The sequence below is a fragment of the Nerophis ophidion genome, linkage group LG10 (genome assembly GCF_033978795.1).
Source record: "Nerophis ophidion isolate RoL-2023_Sa linkage group LG10, RoL_Noph_v1.0, whole genome shotgun sequence".
In the NCBI taxonomy this organism is placed as follows: Eukaryota; Metazoa; Chordata; class Actinopteri; order Syngnathiformes; family Syngnathidae; genus Nerophis; species Nerophis ophidion.
In genome coordinates, this window is record NC_084620.1 from 35,894,998 (window position 1) to 35,912,265 (window position 17,268).

At 43.2% G+C, this 17,268-nt stretch overlaps 1 long non-coding RNA gene across 1 annotated transcript; it reads right to left on the reverse strand.

Annotated features, from left to right (window-relative positions):
- Nucleotides 1-372: 372 nt before the first annotated feature.
- On the reverse strand, nt 373-16,557 carry LOC133559899 (uncharacterized). The gene is made up of 3 exons (XR_009808317.1): nt 16,421-16,557; nt 4,955-5,059; nt 373-581 (listed from the first exon to the last, which is right to left on the reverse strand). It is a non-coding gene; the product is annotated as an uncharacterized LOC133559899 (long non-coding RNA).
- Between the last annotated feature and the right edge of the window lie 711 nt (nt 16,558-17,268).

Below are 17,268 nucleotides of genomic sequence, written 5' to 3' on the forward strand. Positions count from 1 at the left end.
CAGCCGTCCATTTTCCTGTGACGTCACTGCATGACGCCAATACAAACAAACATGGCGGATAGCACAGAAAGGTACAGCATAGTAGCTCGGATTCAGACTCGGATTTCAGCGGCATAAGCAATTCAACATTTAACGCATGTATTGAAACGGATGGTTGGAGTGTGGAGGCAGATATTGAAAACAAAATTGAAGAAGAAACTGAAGCTATTGAGCCATATCACAACAGACAAAGGCAACGCGGACAAATTCGTCGATCGCCTTCTAACCAACGATTGCATCTTTTGACTACTAGAGCAACTTAAATATGTTGATTGGTAAGTGTTTGTTTGGCATTAAATGTGGGTGGAGGGAAAGGCTGGATGGAAATATAGCTAAAAATGTACATTCAGCTAGCCTAAATAGCATGTTAGCATCGATTAGCTGACAGTCATGCCGTGACCAAATATGTCACATAAGTCAAGAACATCAACAAAACTCACCTTTGTGATTTCGTTGACTTTATCGTTGGAAATGCATCTGCTTTGAGTGTCGCATGATATCCACACATCTCTCTGCCATTTTTGTTGTAGCATCGCTATCGTCTGTAAAATGTGCAGAACAAACAGGGAATTCGCATGTTTTGACACTGGTGCAACTTGAATTCGTCGATTGGTATGTGTTTGTTTGGCATTAAATGTGGGTGGAGGGAAAGGCTGGATGCAAATATAGCTACAAATGAGGCATATTGATGCAATATGTACATACAGCTAGCCTAAATAGCATGTTTGCATCGATTAGCATGCCGAGCTAATCGATGTACACTCCACGTAAGTCAACTTGAAACCGTCCCTGATCGTGTTGTTACACCCTCCGACAACACACCGACGCGGCATGATGTCACTAAGGTACGGAAAACAGTCGAAAAAACGGAAAAATATAACAGAGCTGATTTGACTTGGCGTGTGTAATGTGTTTGAGAAAATGGCGATTGCTTCCCGTTGTAACGTCACGGGTGAAAGTTCATCACTCTGACACAAACAATTGAAAGGCGTTTAATTCGCCAAATTCACCCTTTTAGAGTTCGGAAATCGGTTATAAAAACATATGGTCTTTTTTCTGCAACATCAAGGTATATATTGATGCTTACATAGGTCTGGTAATAATGTTCCCCTTTAACATGTTCTATCTGTTATGATCCGATGTCCGGATCATACCCATATTCTTGCTTTTGTTCCATTTTGGTATCACTCTGTTGTTTTATGTCCTTATTTCCTATTTGCTTTGTCACTATGGTTGTTTATTAGTTCCACCTGCTACTCTCGGTTCCCGCACACCTGTTACTATTGATTGCTACCTTATTTAAGCTCGCCCCTCTCTGTTGTTCTGTCTGGGTTCCTAATTTGCCTTCGTGCAACAGTGACGACTGCTTTAGATGTATATTCTCGCTAGCTTACACGCTACGCCTTTATTTATTCCTAGCTCTCATCCTAAATGTTTTGTTTTCCCTTTTTGTGCCTTCGTGCCTAATGTTTGTGTTCCCGTTTGTTTTCCTAGCATCCATGCTAGCGCTTTGTGTTTGCCTTTTCTGTTTAGCACTAGTGTTTTGTTTCTAGCCTGTTTTATTACTTTAATAAATCCTTTATTTCTTACATTTTGCTGTGTTCTTGCCCGACGCATCCTCGGAGAAACAAATCCGGCAACGTTATGCCACACAGTCTTCACACTATCTACACTTCTGTAAAAATGTAATAATCATATATTCTTCTGTTGTTTGGATACTTTACAGTAGTTTTGGAAAATGCCACACATTTGGGTATCGATCCGATACAAGATCATACAGTGGTCATATTCAAAGTCCTCATGTCTGCAGGGACATATTTCCTGAGTTTATAAAAATAAAATACATTTAAAAAAAAACAAAAAAAGATTTTCTGAGGCTAAAAAATATCGATTTAGTCATAGTACTATCGACTAGATACACTCCTGTACTTGGTATCATTACAGTGGATGGCGTTTGTTTACATTGTGACGATAGTGAGCATGTTTAACTATTCTTCGTCCTGCAGGGATGATACTTGTGAGAAACATACTTTATTTGTTGCCATGGAGACCATGATTAGTGATTTAGAAGTAGCTAAAATACTGCATTCTCCTGCTGGACGTTAGCCGCTAGCTAGCTAGCCATTTCTTAAAGCACCTCTTCCTGAGGGTGTTTCAGTGTTATAATCTCACCTTTATCGTTAGTTTTCAAGCCAAAATGTGTACGTTTTCCCTTTTCTATCCACACACTATGTCTGCTTGTAAGTATTCCGTGATTGTGCGCTGCCAAAAATGCTTCGCTGCTCTTAATACCAGAAATGTCATGAAGGGCCGACGATGCGCCGTCATGCCTGTTAAAAAAAGAGGGTGTGTACAGGTACTTTTTAGAGGCGGTATAGTACCGAATATGATTCATGAGTACTATACTAGCACTGGTATACCGTACGACCCTACTCTGAATCAAATCGAATAGTACCTAGTGTTGCGATCTGTGACTTGGATCTTCACATGTTGTTTATTTTTCCATCTTTGTTTCATTCTCCGTCTGACCCGTTTATCCGGTAATTATCCAGCACCACTTCATCCTTCCTACGATCACAGCAAACCTCACCCGGACCAGGATTCACCTTCCACTACCTGTAATTCAGCTTGTTTTTTTTTCAACCGCCATGACACTTCCCCTGACTCTAGCAGTGACGACATTTGGGGTACGCCCACCGGTGACACAACACCGCCCCCTGTTGTCGATATTTTTGATGAAGATTTTTATATTGTTGACTCTCATTCTCCACCAGTTTCTATTAACAATAACACTTTTGATAAAATACAGAATTACCAGAACATTTTTTATTTTTATTCTAATCAGCCTTGTTCGTCTGTTTTTTCAACTCCATTTTCTAAACCTCATTCCCCGCCCAAGTATAGTGTTTTCTCGCCTTCTAATAATTTTTTACAAGTTAAAGGGGAGGAGTGTGCCCGCCTCCATACCTCCCACCATCCTCCCTTAAGGTCAGTCTCTGACCACAGGGAACGGGTCTGGGATTACTGTATTGAGGGGGGGGCTAATGCCTATAGCTGTGCTGCGGAGGTAGCTCAGATGCTACCTATAAAACCGCAACCTCCTATGAGGCCACCATTACCTGTTCTCAGACCGGTGAAACGTTTAGCTCCATCTAGACATCCTCCACCTATTTTCCCCCCGGCCAAGTCTCAATAGCCTTGTAGACCTCTTCCACCTGTGTTTCCCTCGGTCAAGTCACAACGACTAAGTAGACCTCCTCCACCGGTGTTCAGACTCGCGAGGTCATTACCTCCAGCATGTCCTCCACCACCGATGTTCGGCACTTCTCTCATCCTGGTTCTCAAACCAGCACATGACACTAACCTGGTTTTCATGCCAGAATTCGACTCTCGCCTGGTTCACATACAAGCACCGAGCTCTAGTCTGGTTCTCGCACCAGAAACTGACTTTAGCCTGGTTGTCAAGCTAGCAGCAGCTCCAAAGCTGGAGCCCACTCAGGCTGCCTCAGGGCTGGAGCATACACCTGCGTCGACGACAGGGCTGGAGCCCACTGCAGTACCAGCCCCTCGACATGTGCCGGTACCAGCACCATGACAGGTACCGGTACCAGCTCCACGCCGCCAAGCACCGGTACAAGCTCCACGCCGCCATGCACCGCCGACGAAGGGGCTGGAGCCCACACCAGCACCGACAACGAGGCTGGAGTCCTCACCAGTCACGCCGACGATGACTACTGAGGCTTCCACGCCGCCCACGACACCTGCGGCTTCCACGGCTCCTGCGGCTTCCGTGCCGCCCACGACTACCGCGGCTTCCACGCCGCCCACAACTACCGCGGCTTCCACGCCGCCCACGACTACCGAGGCTTCCACGCTGCCCATGACTACCGCGACTTCCACGCCGCCGATGACGCCTTCTTTGGCTGCAGCACCCGCACCTGTCTCCACGGTGACGAGGACGCAGGCTACTGCAGCGGCAGCAATCGCATCACCCTTGCCTGCTGCACTTGGGCCTGCTTTGGCTGCAGTCCCCACACCCTCGTCGGCTGCTTCGAAGCCTGCTGGGATTTCGGTGCTGAGCCGTCGTCCACCACGTCGACCACGGACGTGGCCTATGCGAGGTCATCCTCCTCGCCGGACACTCCCTCCTCCATGTCGGCCACGAAAGTGGCCGTGCCCGGGTCGTCCGCCTCATCGGGCACCTCATCCTGCAAGGCGGCCACTGATGTGGCCTTTTCAAGGTCGCCCGCCAAAACTTTTTCGGCAGTGGCGTTCCACCTGCCGCCGCTACATAACGTGTCCTCGGTGGATTCGAGGACACGCGACCTGGCGACCCTCCGCCTTTGCCTCCCTCCGCCCTCCCTTCGTCTGTGGACTTTTTTCTTGTTGTGGGGAGGGGGTTCTAGTTTTTCTTTGCATTCTTTTGTTGGACATCTGGAATCTGTCTTTTTTTGGGGGGGAATACTGTTGCGATCCGTGACTTGGATCTTCAGATTTTTGTTTATTTTTCCATCTTTGTTTCATTCTCCGTCTGACCCGTTTATTTCCTGTTTTGTCCATCACTATGGTTATTCATTAATTCACTTGCTACACTCGGTCCGCACACCTGCTTCAGCTAATCACCCTCCTTTATAAGCCAGCCTCTTCTGTTTATTCTTTCTGGGACTCTAATTTGCTCACATGCAACAAGTAACGTCAGGTATGTTATTCTCGCTAGCTCATTAGCTAAGCCACCTTATTGTCATCTTTAGCTCACATGCTAATCGTCTTTGTTTTTACTTTTCGTGCCATCGTGCCAAATATTAGTTCTTTATATTTCCTAGCTTTCACACTAGCGTATTTTGTTTTCCTTTTTATTAGCTGCAGTGTTTTTGTTCAGATCTCACTTTTTGCTAATAAATTTGTTAGATCCTACCTTTTATGTGTTCTTCGTTTGACGCATCCTCGAGGGAATCGAACCCGGTACCCCGATGCCAAACCGGCGTTAAACCTAGTTCACGAAGAGTGTAGGCACAGCATTCTGTTTTTGCAAAACAAAAAAGCAATTAATGTGATGATTCAAAAAAGTTAAATAAAACAAAAGTAATTGAGTGTCGCCTCACTGTGTAGATTTGAAATATGTGTCATGCATTAGCTATTGGAGATACATTTCTCATAAATAAATGCTTCTGATTAACTTAATTGTGATTAGAAAAGAAAGCATGCCGCGAACGCGTGGAAATATTTTCACGGAAAGCAGACAAGCTGTACAAAATGGGAATTAATTTATTGTGAGATTGACAGAAGTACAAACAGACGGAGCAAAAAAAAATCAAAAGGTCAAAATGCCACAAAGCATTGAAAGAGTGCATGGATACAGTTTTGGGGCGAACAGCCCTTTGGTTTGGCATCAACAGCAAACATACTTATATACCATGAATTGATTAACGTGGACCCCGACTTAAACAAGTTGAAAACTTATTCGGGTGTTACCATTTAGTGGTCAATTGTACGGAATATGTACTGTACTGTGCAATCTACTAATAAAAGTATCAATCAATCAATCAATACATACTGTACATATACATTCACTGTACAAACATACATATACACATACTGTACATATACATTCACTGTACAAACATATACACTGTATATACATACTGTACATATATATTCACTGTACACACATCTATATACACATCCTGTACATATACATTCACTCTACAAACATAGGTATACACATACTGTACATATACATTCACTCTACAAACATACATGTATACATACTGTACATATACAGCAATCAATCAATCAATCAATGTTTATTTATATTGCCCTGAATCACAAGTGTCTCAAAGGGCTGCACAAACCACGACATCCTCGGTACAGAGCCTACATAAGGGCAAGGAAAAACACACCCCAGTGGGATGTCGGTGACAGTGACTATGATGACTATGAGAAACCTTGGAGAGGACCGCACCGAGGGGAGACCGAAAGCAACGAATGTCGAGTTGGTCTAACATGATATTGTGAAAGTCCAGTCCATAGTGGATCCAACATAACGGTGACTGTTCAGTCCAAAGTGGATCCAATATAGTAGCGAGAGTCCCGTCTATAGAGGAGCCAGCAGGAAACCATCCCAAGCGGAGGCGGATCAGCAGCGCAGAGATGTCCCTAAACCGATGCACAGGCGAGCGATCCATCCCGGGTCCCGACTCTGGACAGCCAGTACTTCATTCATGGCCACCGGAACTGTGTCTCTTCCGTCCCCCCTCCACAAGGGAGAGGGGGGCAGAGGAGAAAAAGCAAAGAAACGGCAGTTCAACTGGTCTAAAAAGGGGGTCTATTTAAAGGCTAGAGTATACAAATAACTTATAAGATGGGACTTAAATGCTTCTACTGAGGTAGCATCTCGAACTGTTACCAGGAGGGCATTCCAGAGTACTGGAGCCCAATTAGAAAACGCTCTATAGCCCACAGACTTTTTTTGGGCTCTGGGAATCACTAATAAGCCGGAGTCCTTTGAATGCAGATTTCTTGCCGGGACATATGGTACAATACAATCGGCAAGATAGGATGGAGCTAAACCATGTAGTATTTTATACGTAAGTAGTAAAACCTTAAACTCACATCTTAAGTGCACAGGAAGCCAGTGCAGATGAGCCAGTATAGGCATATATGTGGATAATCCCACAGTGGAAGAGTGGCCGTGCGCAAACCGAGGTTCAATCCCCACCTAGTACCAACCTCGTCACTTCCGTTGTGTCCTTGAGCAAGACACTTCACCCTTGCTCCTGATGGGTGCTGGTTAGCGCCTTGCATGGCAGCTCCCTCCATCAGTGTGTGAATGTGTGTGAATGGGTGAATGTGGAAGTAGTGTCAAAGCGCTTTGAGTTCCTTGAAGGTTGAAAAGCGCTGTACAAGTACAACCCATTTACCATTTATATATGTATATAGGTATATAAAAGTATGTATAGTTCAGGGCTTCACGGTGGCAGAGGGGTTAGTGCGTCTGCCTCACAATACGAAGTTCCTGCAGTCCTGGGTTCAAATCCAGGCTCGGGATCTTCCTGTGTGGAGTTTGCATGTTATCTCCGTGACTGCGTGGGTTCCCTCCGGGTACTCCGGCTTCCTCCCACTTCCAAAGACATGCACCTGGGGATAGGTTGATTGGCAACACTAAATTGGTCCTAGTGTGTGAATGTTGTCTGTCTATCTGTGTTGGCCCTGCGATGAGGTGGCGACTTGTCCAGGGTGTACCCTGCCTTCCGCCCGATTGTAGCTGAGATAGGCGCCAGCGCCCCCCGCGACCCCGAAAGGGAATAAGCGGTAGAAAATGGATGGATGGATGGATAGTTCAGGCGTAATATGATCAAACTTTCTTGTTCTTGTCAAAAGTCTAACAGCCACATTTTGTACCAACTGTAATCTTTTAATGCTAGACATGGGGAGACCCGAAAATAATACGTTACAGTAATCGAGGCAAGACGTAACAAACGCATGGATAATGATCGCAGCGTCATTAGTGGACAAAATGGAGCGAATTTTAGCGATATTATGGAGATGAAAGAAGGCCGTTTTAGTAACACTCTTAATGTGTGACTTAAAAGAGAGAGTTTGTACATACATACACTCATGCATATAATCACGTTTCATCAAACATAAATTAATGTTGTTACCTTAGGGGAAGCTGGGTAACACACGGTGCATTGACAAAGCTTAATCTATTGTTACCATAACAATCTACAAGGTTAACACAGTTTGCTTCTCTTTCTTCCCCTCCATGTATCTGCTTTCTTTTGTATTTCACGTTATCATTACATATATGTATTGTAGAATTTGAACAACTGTTTTGTTGATAACAGAGGTAATTATTGTTATTATTCATTACCAACAATGCAATTTCTATTGGTATTTTTATTGCTCCATTTGTAGTGTACAAATGCTCATTGTCATTTCTGTATTACTATTTATATCACTAACTGCTTCTTTGCTATCACTTTTACCATAATATGTGCACATATCCTATACGCTGATGTTGCCCTATTGTTGTTGTTGTGTTTGCTGTTGTTGTTGTCGTCTCTCTGTCTTATCACCCTCTTTCCCCACATTTTCTCTCTCTGTCTTCCTTTTTTTCCTCTTTTTATCCGCTCCAGCTCCGGCCCGGCTGTACCAAATGATAATATAAATACATTTAATAACGTCATATGCAAATAAAGCACCAAGAGAAGTATCTCACACGAAGGTGACACACCACTTTTGAAACATCACAATATTAACCTGTAGATACTGTTGGTATGGTGGCGGTGATCAATGTTATACTTTGTAATAACGGTTCAAAGCGTGCAGCCTTGTCTCTATAATTGCGCTTGCAAACAGCTTTAGGACTCCCGTTTTTTAATTTTCATGACAACATCTTCGGAATTTCAGTTTGTGGAGCTTTTCAGAAGTCGTGTGCATGCAACAGCGTGGTCTAATTAAATATAATCCCCTTTGTTTTTGAGATTTTTTAAATATTCAGTCAGAGGATTTTAGTATTAAAAACTTCATAAATGATTTAAAATCCAATTAATGGTTTCACCTCATTTAAACTGTGTGGAGTTGCATCACGTATTACCTCCTCGTATGCATAAGCACAGTGTTTGTTTTAGAAGTTGACTCCAGCACACGGCTGTGGTGGCGCTTTTTAGACAAAAACACACAAAAAAAGGTCAGTGAAGGCCACGTGGTGACTGTCCACTCTACATCCATTTGGTCAGGGAAAGAGTGCGCAAAGTGGCGAGTGAAAATAGTAATGGAGCTCTTCATAATCTCAACAGCATAATTGAGACTCTACCAGAAAAGTGTTATCCAAAGCGACCTTTTGCCTCGATGAGGGCTCGTGGTCAAGAATGAGGACCAGACATGCAGTGACAGGTGAGTTTACATGCAGGTACCTATACCAGAGGTACATCCATCCATCCATCCATCCATCCATCCATCCATGCATACTGGCTGTGAAGGACTAGGTCGGGGGTCAGCAACACGCGGTTCTTTAGTGCCGCCCTAGTGGCTCCCTGGAGCATTTAAAAAAAAAAAGATTAAAAATGGAAAAAGATGGGGGGAAAATGTTTTTTTTTAGTTTTAGTATGTTTTTGGTTTGAGGAAAAACATGACACAAACCTTCCCAATTGTTAAAAATCCCACTGTTTAAAATGTCGGTGTGTATGCTTCACTGATGCGACTATTTGGTGAACATCGTTTTGTCCTTAGTTCTTGAACTCACCATAGTTTTGGACTGTAATGCAACAGTTTGTTTACATACAAAATCTTCCACTCCATCTTTGTCTCGTTTTTTCCACCAAACGTTTCATCCTGTGCGTGAATGCACATAGGTGAGCTTTGTTGATGTTATTGACTTGTTGGCATATTTGGTCAGTGCATGACTGCAAGCTAATCGATGCTAACATGCTACTTAGGCTAGCTTTATGTACATATTGTGACAATTCTTCTTCAGCATGGTTGCCGGTGTTGTTCTTCCGAAAATGCGTCGAAGGTGATGAACACATCAAAGGTAATGTATAAAGATGTATTTAACAAAAAGGGCGCTCTGAACAAAGACACTGGAGCTAAGTAAGATAAACAAAAGACGCTAGCGTGTGAGCTAGGAAGTACAAATAAATTAAACTGGGCACGAAGGCACAAACAATGTAAAAACAAAGACGATTAGCATGTGAGCTAACAATGAAGAGTGGCATAGCATATGAGCTAGCGGGAAAGAAAACGTACCAGTTGTATGTGGAGAGTCGTCACTGTTGCGCGTGGGTAAATTAGGATCCGAGAGTGAAAAAAGAAAAAAGGAAGGCTTATATAGTGAAGGTGATTAGTAGTAGCAGGTGTGCAGGACCGTGAGTAGCAGGTGAACTAATGAAAAACCATAGTAACAGACTAACACAGGAAATAACAGGGTCAAATGGAGAATGAAAACAAAGATGGAAAAATAAACAATAATATGTGAAGATCCGTGTAACGGATCTTAACACATATTGCATCATTATGCGTCATTTGTGGGTATGTTTGAGCTCATTTAATGTATTCAACTTTTATCCTCTTTATATATAATTTATATACGCATGTCTCATGACACATTATCTCTATGTAATATTGGCTGCATTTCAGATATTTGTATGTGTGCCATTTTGTTCCAGACCACAGCAAACATTACCTAACTTGTTAAAGATTGTAATACATCCATTAGAACAAGACAGCCTACAGATTCATTTAACTTGGACACACACATCTATACCTTTGGCCAGTAAAAGCCATTATTTTCCAGGAATTATCTCCCCTTCTGCGTAGCCTCTGATTTACTAATAGTTTCCAATCTTGTAAAAATGTGTAGAATAATTATTACATTTCAACATTTCTGTCAACAAAGATTTGCTTCAGCCTGCAAAACATAGTCATTTTTATAGTAGGCTATTATAGCTAATATAGACACTTACGTCAGCTGTTGCCTTGATTACAAGACGTATATACGGCATTTCATTTTTTGCGGCTGCTGACGGATCTGGTTTTGGTATTTCTGGTCCAATATGGCTCTTTCAACGTTTTAGGTTTCCGACACCTGGACTAGGTATACAGATGGAGCCTGTGATGCCCCACAGGCTTTTCATCCCTTCCAGACGGAACTAAACATGCTGGACCATCCAACACCACCCCACCCTACTTGCTTTGGCCTCAGTCCAGACAACCAATCACACTGATAGCTTTGTTTTCAACCCCCTTTCTCACAACACTTCCTCCCCAAGTGAAGGTAGCATCCAGGAATCTTGAGTTGACGAGCCAAAAGAGATGCTCTAGCTGAGGATAGACAGGTAGAAAAACTCTGATGGGATGTTTCCTTTATGCCAGGGATGTTAGACGTATGGCCCTAACAGGTTTTATTCGGCCCGCGGGATGAGTTTGCTCAGTATAAAAATGAGCCGACATTTTTGAATGAAAGAAACAGCTGTTCTAAATGTGTCCACTAGATGTCGCAAGAGCAAGTCTGTGTTTCTTTGTAGATAATGCTACATATGTAAAAAAAACAAAACAAAACATGAGGTTAGTGCACCAGTCGAGGAAAATTAGCAAACTTCATGAATAAAATACTGTAATTTGATTTTGATATTTTTTTTTTATCTTGATAGATTTGAAAATTAACACCAATGAGTTGACATATGAACATTATCACATAATTTATTCAGAAAGTATAAATAACAACAAATAAAGATGTCATTGTCACGGCGCTGACTCAAACCCACTTCCCTCCTGCAACTGAGTGTTACAGCTCCTCCTCTGACTGCTCACCCGGACACGCCCCAGCTCACGCTGAGCGCATCACACCCACGCAGCAACAAGGCTGTAGACAATCAGCAATCTGCACACCTATTACTGATGAGGGCGAGCTGGATAAAGGACCAGTGGAACCAAAGACCCATGCGGGAACTTAGCTACCTCTTGGTGTACCGTAAACCTTATGCGAGCTCTCTGCATTTTTTCCCTTTGTGTTTCTGACGTCCGTCTCGCTCTCCCGCAGTGCCTTCGCCTTCTAGATTTCCCGTTGTTTCCCCGGTGTTTTGGACTCCTTTCCTCGATCCCCGACCCTCGCCTGGACACTGACCTCGTCTTTTCTATCCCGCCCTGGATCATCTGCCTGCCCCTCGGACTGACTTGTTCCTTCTCTCTCGACAACACTTGGTAACACACATTTAAGTTAACCTTACATATAGCCTTACACATACACACTCCTGGGTTTTGTCACACACTCCATTTCCTTAGTTAAGTTTAATATTTAATATTGTATATTATTATTATATATATTGACTATACATGTAAAAATTATTGAACATTGCTGACCCCTGGTGTCTGAGCTGTCATCTCCCCTCTGTAAACCATAACAACAATACTAATAACTGCAATATTTAAGTGTAGAAAACCCCAACAACATTATGATTTGTACATTTTCAGAATGTCCATGTTCTTCGTTTGTATTTTTGAACAAAAAAACATATATATGAAGATACAGGTGATGGAAATCCTGCTGGGCATTGCTGCCTGACGCACCTCCTCCAGTGCCTTTGACAGGTGTGCTGTGACACCCCACTGAACACCTGTGGGCATAAATGGGTCATCAGCTGGGGACCACCATTCATTAACGTTTCGCTCCTTTAACCCCAGAACGTCTCATGGTGGCGGAGCGATGGCAGGGATGTCTCTCTGCCACCCCCTGCTGATGCCCTAGGTGTTTGCACCTCAACTCTTATTGTTCCTCCTTAGCCACAGCCAGAAGCTGCCTTTGTCCGCCTCCTCCGCCAGCTCTTTCATGGCTTTCCGATGCACCGCTCCTGTGCATCCAATGTCTCGGAGAAGGCGGGCAGTTGAGGAACCAACGAAGCCCCTACACCCCACTTCCACAGGGCAGATGATGGCTTTCCAGGCAGCCTCCCTGCACTCTGCTGCCAGGTCAGAGTACTTGGCTCGCTTCCGCTCATAAGCAGCCTCCAACCCTCCCTCCCATGGGACAGTGAGCTCGACCAGAAGAACCGTCTTGCAAGCCTCTGACCAGAAGACCAGGTCTGGCCGTAGCGATGTTTCGACGATCTCCCTGGGCAACTGGAGCTGCTTCCCCAGGTCAACCCTCATGCTCCACTCATTTCCTGGTGAGAGAAGTCTCGCTGTAGATCTCTGGTGGGGGGGTTTGGCACCCTCTCCAGCCCTTGCGAACTGGATCCGATGTTTGGCTGGAACGGAAGGTCTGCTATTCGCCTCCTTTCTACAGGTCTCTGACACCTCTGCCAGCTTCCTCAAGATTTGGTCGTGTCGCCATCTATAGCGGCCTTGCGATAACGCTGTCATGCAGCCTGACAGGATGTGCTGGAGGTTTGCATTGATAGTGTTGCAGAGGGGACAGGTCTCCTCGGCACCAAACCATTGGTGGAGGTTTCGGGGACAAGGCAAGGTGTCGTAAGTTGCTCTGATCAGGAAGCTGAGCCTGGCTTGGGGGATCTTCCACAGGTCAGACCAGGACATCGACCTGTCTGTGAGACCTTCCCACGATGTCCAATTACCTTGCTGGCCCTGGGACACTGCTTTGATGTTCAGGCGTTCCTGCTCAGTTCTTGCCACTTCTGCCACCACCATGGCGCTCCGGTCTTTTTTGGAAGCTTTTGACCAGAACAAGGGAGCCTTGCCACTACCAAGGCCTGCTCTGCCTTCCTGAACTCTGCCGACAACTTCACGGTGCTTCAGCCTGCAGATTGCCTGCAGTTGTCTTTCTTTTTAAATTATTGTGCCATGATTTTAATAGTCTGGCCCACTCGGGAGTAGATTTTTTTTTCCATGTGGCCCCCCATCTAAAATGAGTTTGACACCCCTGCTTTATGCTGAAAAAACAGACGTTCAATTTCTACTCTTTTTCCCTTTATTATAGTCAAGAACTGCAGTGTAAAGAGCTGTGAAACATGGAGCAACATGATTTAAAAGATATCGACGTCTTGAAATATCTAATGAAAACTGAGGCAGCAGAACAGTCACTCAAGCCCATATAAGGTTTTTATTAGAGGTAATCTGAAAAAGCACGACAGAAACGAGAATTCTTGTTTAGGATGAACTTTCCGTTCATGGAGGCAATATGCAAATGGGGCACTAATGAACTTAAAGTATTCTCTTTGTGGGAAACTGATTAACCAAGGAGCTCCTTTGCTGCACATTTACATTTTTCTCAAGTCAAGTCAGGGTTCTCCAGTCACAAATTATAGTGCTTTTCCAGGCAAATTACATGAAACAAGTGCACCATTAACCACTTTTGAACATCACACATGTGTCTCTCTTTCATTTCCCCGAGAATGCTTCAGGCCAAGTGCATCTTCAGACAAAAAAGAAGGAGAAGGACAAGGCGCCGTTTGTCAAAGGAGAAACGGACCACAGAAGAAATACTTACATACTTGCCAACCCTCCCGGATTGTCCGGGAGACTTCCTAATTTCAGTGCCTCTCCTGAAAATCTCCCGAAATTCAGGCGGAGCTGGAGGCCACGTCCCCTCCAGCTCCATGCGGACAAGAGTGACGTGTCAACAGCCTGTTTTCACTTCCGCTTTCCCACAATATAGACAGCGTGCCTGCCCAATGACGTTATAACCGTAGAATGATCTTGGTTTCTTTTGTGGGTTTATTGTTAAGCAGTTTTATTAACGTCCTCCCAGAGGTAACAACACACAACAACAGCAGTTCCATATGAGTTGGGTAATTGTGTTATATGTAAATATAAACGAAATACAATGATTTGCAAATCATTTTCAACCCATATTCAGTTGAATATGCTACAAAGACAACATATTTCATGTTCAAACTGATAAACATTTATTCATTTTTTAAATAATCATTAACTTTAGAATTTCATGCCAGCAACACGTCACAAAGAATTTGGGAAATGTGGCAATACATACCGATAAAGTTGGGGAATGCTCATCAAACACTTATTTGGAACATCCCACAGGTATGCAGGCTAATTCGGAGCAGGTGGGTGCAATGATTGGGTATAAAAACAGCTTCCCAAAAAATACTCAGTCTTTCACAAGATATGATGGGGCGAGGTACACCCCTTTGTCCACAACTGCATGAGCAAATAGTCAAACAGTTTAAGAACAACGTTTCTCAAAGTGCAATTGCAAGAATTTTAGGGATTTCAACATTTACGCTCCATAAAATCATCAAAAGGTTCAGAGAATTTGGAGAAATCACTGCACGTAAGCGGCATGGCTGGAAACCAACATTGAATGACCGTGACCTTTGATCCCTCAGGCGGCTCTGTATCAAAAACCGACATCAATCTCTAAAGGATATCACCACATTGGCTCGGGAACACTTCAGAAAACCACTGTCACTAAATACAGTTTGTCGCTACATCTGTAAGTGCAAGTTAAAGCTCTTCTATGCAAAGCGAAAGCCTTTTATCAACAACATCCAGAAACGCCGCCAGCTTCTCTGGGCCCTAGATCATTTAAGATGGACTGATGCAAAGTGGAAAAGTGTTCCATGGTCTGACGAGTCCACATTTTAAATAGTTTTTGGAAATAATCGACATCGGGGGGAAGCGAACCATCCAGACTGTTATCGATGCAAAGTTCAAAAGCTAGCATCTGTGATGGTATGTGGGTGCATTAATGCCCAAGGCATGGGTAACTTACACATCTGTGAAGGCACCATTAATGCTGAAAGGTACATACAGGTTTTGGAACAACATATGCTGCCATCTAAGCGCCGTCTTTTTCATGGACGCCCCTGCTTATTTCAGCAAGACAATACTAAGCTACATTCAGCACGTGTTACAACAGCGTGGCTTCGTAAAAAAAAGAGTGTGGGTACTTTCCTGGCTTGCCTGCAGTCCAGACCTGTCTCCCATGGAAAATGTGTGGCGCATTATGAAGCGTAAAATACTACAGCGGAGAGCCCGTACTGTCGAACGACTGAAGCTCTACATAAACCAAGAATGGGAAAGAATTCCACTTTCAAAGCTTCAACAATTAGTTTCCTCAGTTCCCAAATGTTTATTGAGTGTTGTTAAAAGAAAAGGTGATGTAACACAGTGGTGAACATGCTCTTTCCCAATTACTTTGGCACGTGTTGCAGCCATGAAATTGTAAGTTAATTATTATTTGCAAAAAAAATAAAGTTTATGAGTTTGAACATTAAATAGCTTGTCTTTGTAGTGCATTCAATTGAATATGGGTTGAAAAGGATTTGCAAATCATTGTGTTCCGTTTATATTTACATCTAACACAATTTCCCAAATCACATGGAAACAGGGTTTGTATATATATATATATATATTTACATACATATATATATATATATATATATATATATATATATATATATATATATATATATATACAGCACAGGCCGAACGTTTAGACCCACCATCTCATCTCATTTCAAGTCTATTTACCTTGTAGATTGTCATTGAAGGCATCAAAACGATGTCACCTGTGAAGTGAAAACCATTTCAGGTGACTACCTCTTGAAGCTCATTGAGAGAATGCCAAGAGTGTGCAAAGCAGTAATCAGAGCAAAGAGTGCCTATTTTGAAGAAACTAGAATACAAAACATATTTTTAGTTATTTCACCTTTTTTTGTTAAGTACATAACTCCACATGTGTTCATTCATAGTTTTGATGCCTTCAGTGACAATCATGAAAATAAAGAATACGCATTGAATGAGAAGGTGTGTCCAAACTTTTGATCTGTGCTGTATACATACACATATATTAGTGCTGTCAAATAATTCCATTCCACACACTCACACGCACATTTTAGTATGCGTGTGTTTATGTTAATCCGTTTGCTATACCCTGCACCACCCCTAAAAGAACACATACCTAAGTGCAGTCTCGGTATTGGCAGCAGCATCATGTTCTCCACTCATGCAAGAAGCAAGCAAAACGCAAGAATGCCACATTTCCGTTGGAATCCCGGGGGATGCAGCAGGAGGTGAGAACACATGAACAAGCACGGCACCAAGCCACTTTCAAGTGAAACTCTCCATGTCTTCGTGTCCCGACAGAACACACAGAGTCCCTGCCCATTTTTTTTTTTCAAAACAATAATAAGGGCAAACATCTAATCTCCCTAGAGCAGTGGTTCTTAAAGGCCTACTGAAACCCACTACTACCCACCACGCAGTCTGATAGTTTATATATCAATGATGAAATATTAACATTGCAACACATGCCAATACGGCCTTTTTAGTTTACTAAATTACAATTTTACATTTCCCGGGAGTTTCGTCTTGGAAACGTCGTGTAATGATGATGTGTACGCGTGACGTCACAGGGTTTTAGGAAGTGTGAGCGCTACGCACACACACAGCTAAAAGTCGTCTGCTTTAACGGCATAATTATACAGTTTTTTGGACATCTGTGTTAATGAATCTTTTGCAATTTGTTCAATTAATATTGGAAAAGTCAAAGTAGAAAGATGGAGTTGGGAAGCTTTAGCCTTTAGCCACACAAACACACGGTGATTCCTTGTTTAAAATTCACGAAGGTGAAAATTTACTGTGGATCAGAGCGCGGTCAAGCAAACATGGATACAGACCAAATGTCAACCAGCAGGTTTTGGTGAGAAAATTGTGGTAAAAATTCGCCACTTACCGAAGATCAGCTGAGCCTGTGCCGCCCATACAGCTGCCGTCCACTTTCATCAGACACTGGCGTCAAGACACCCG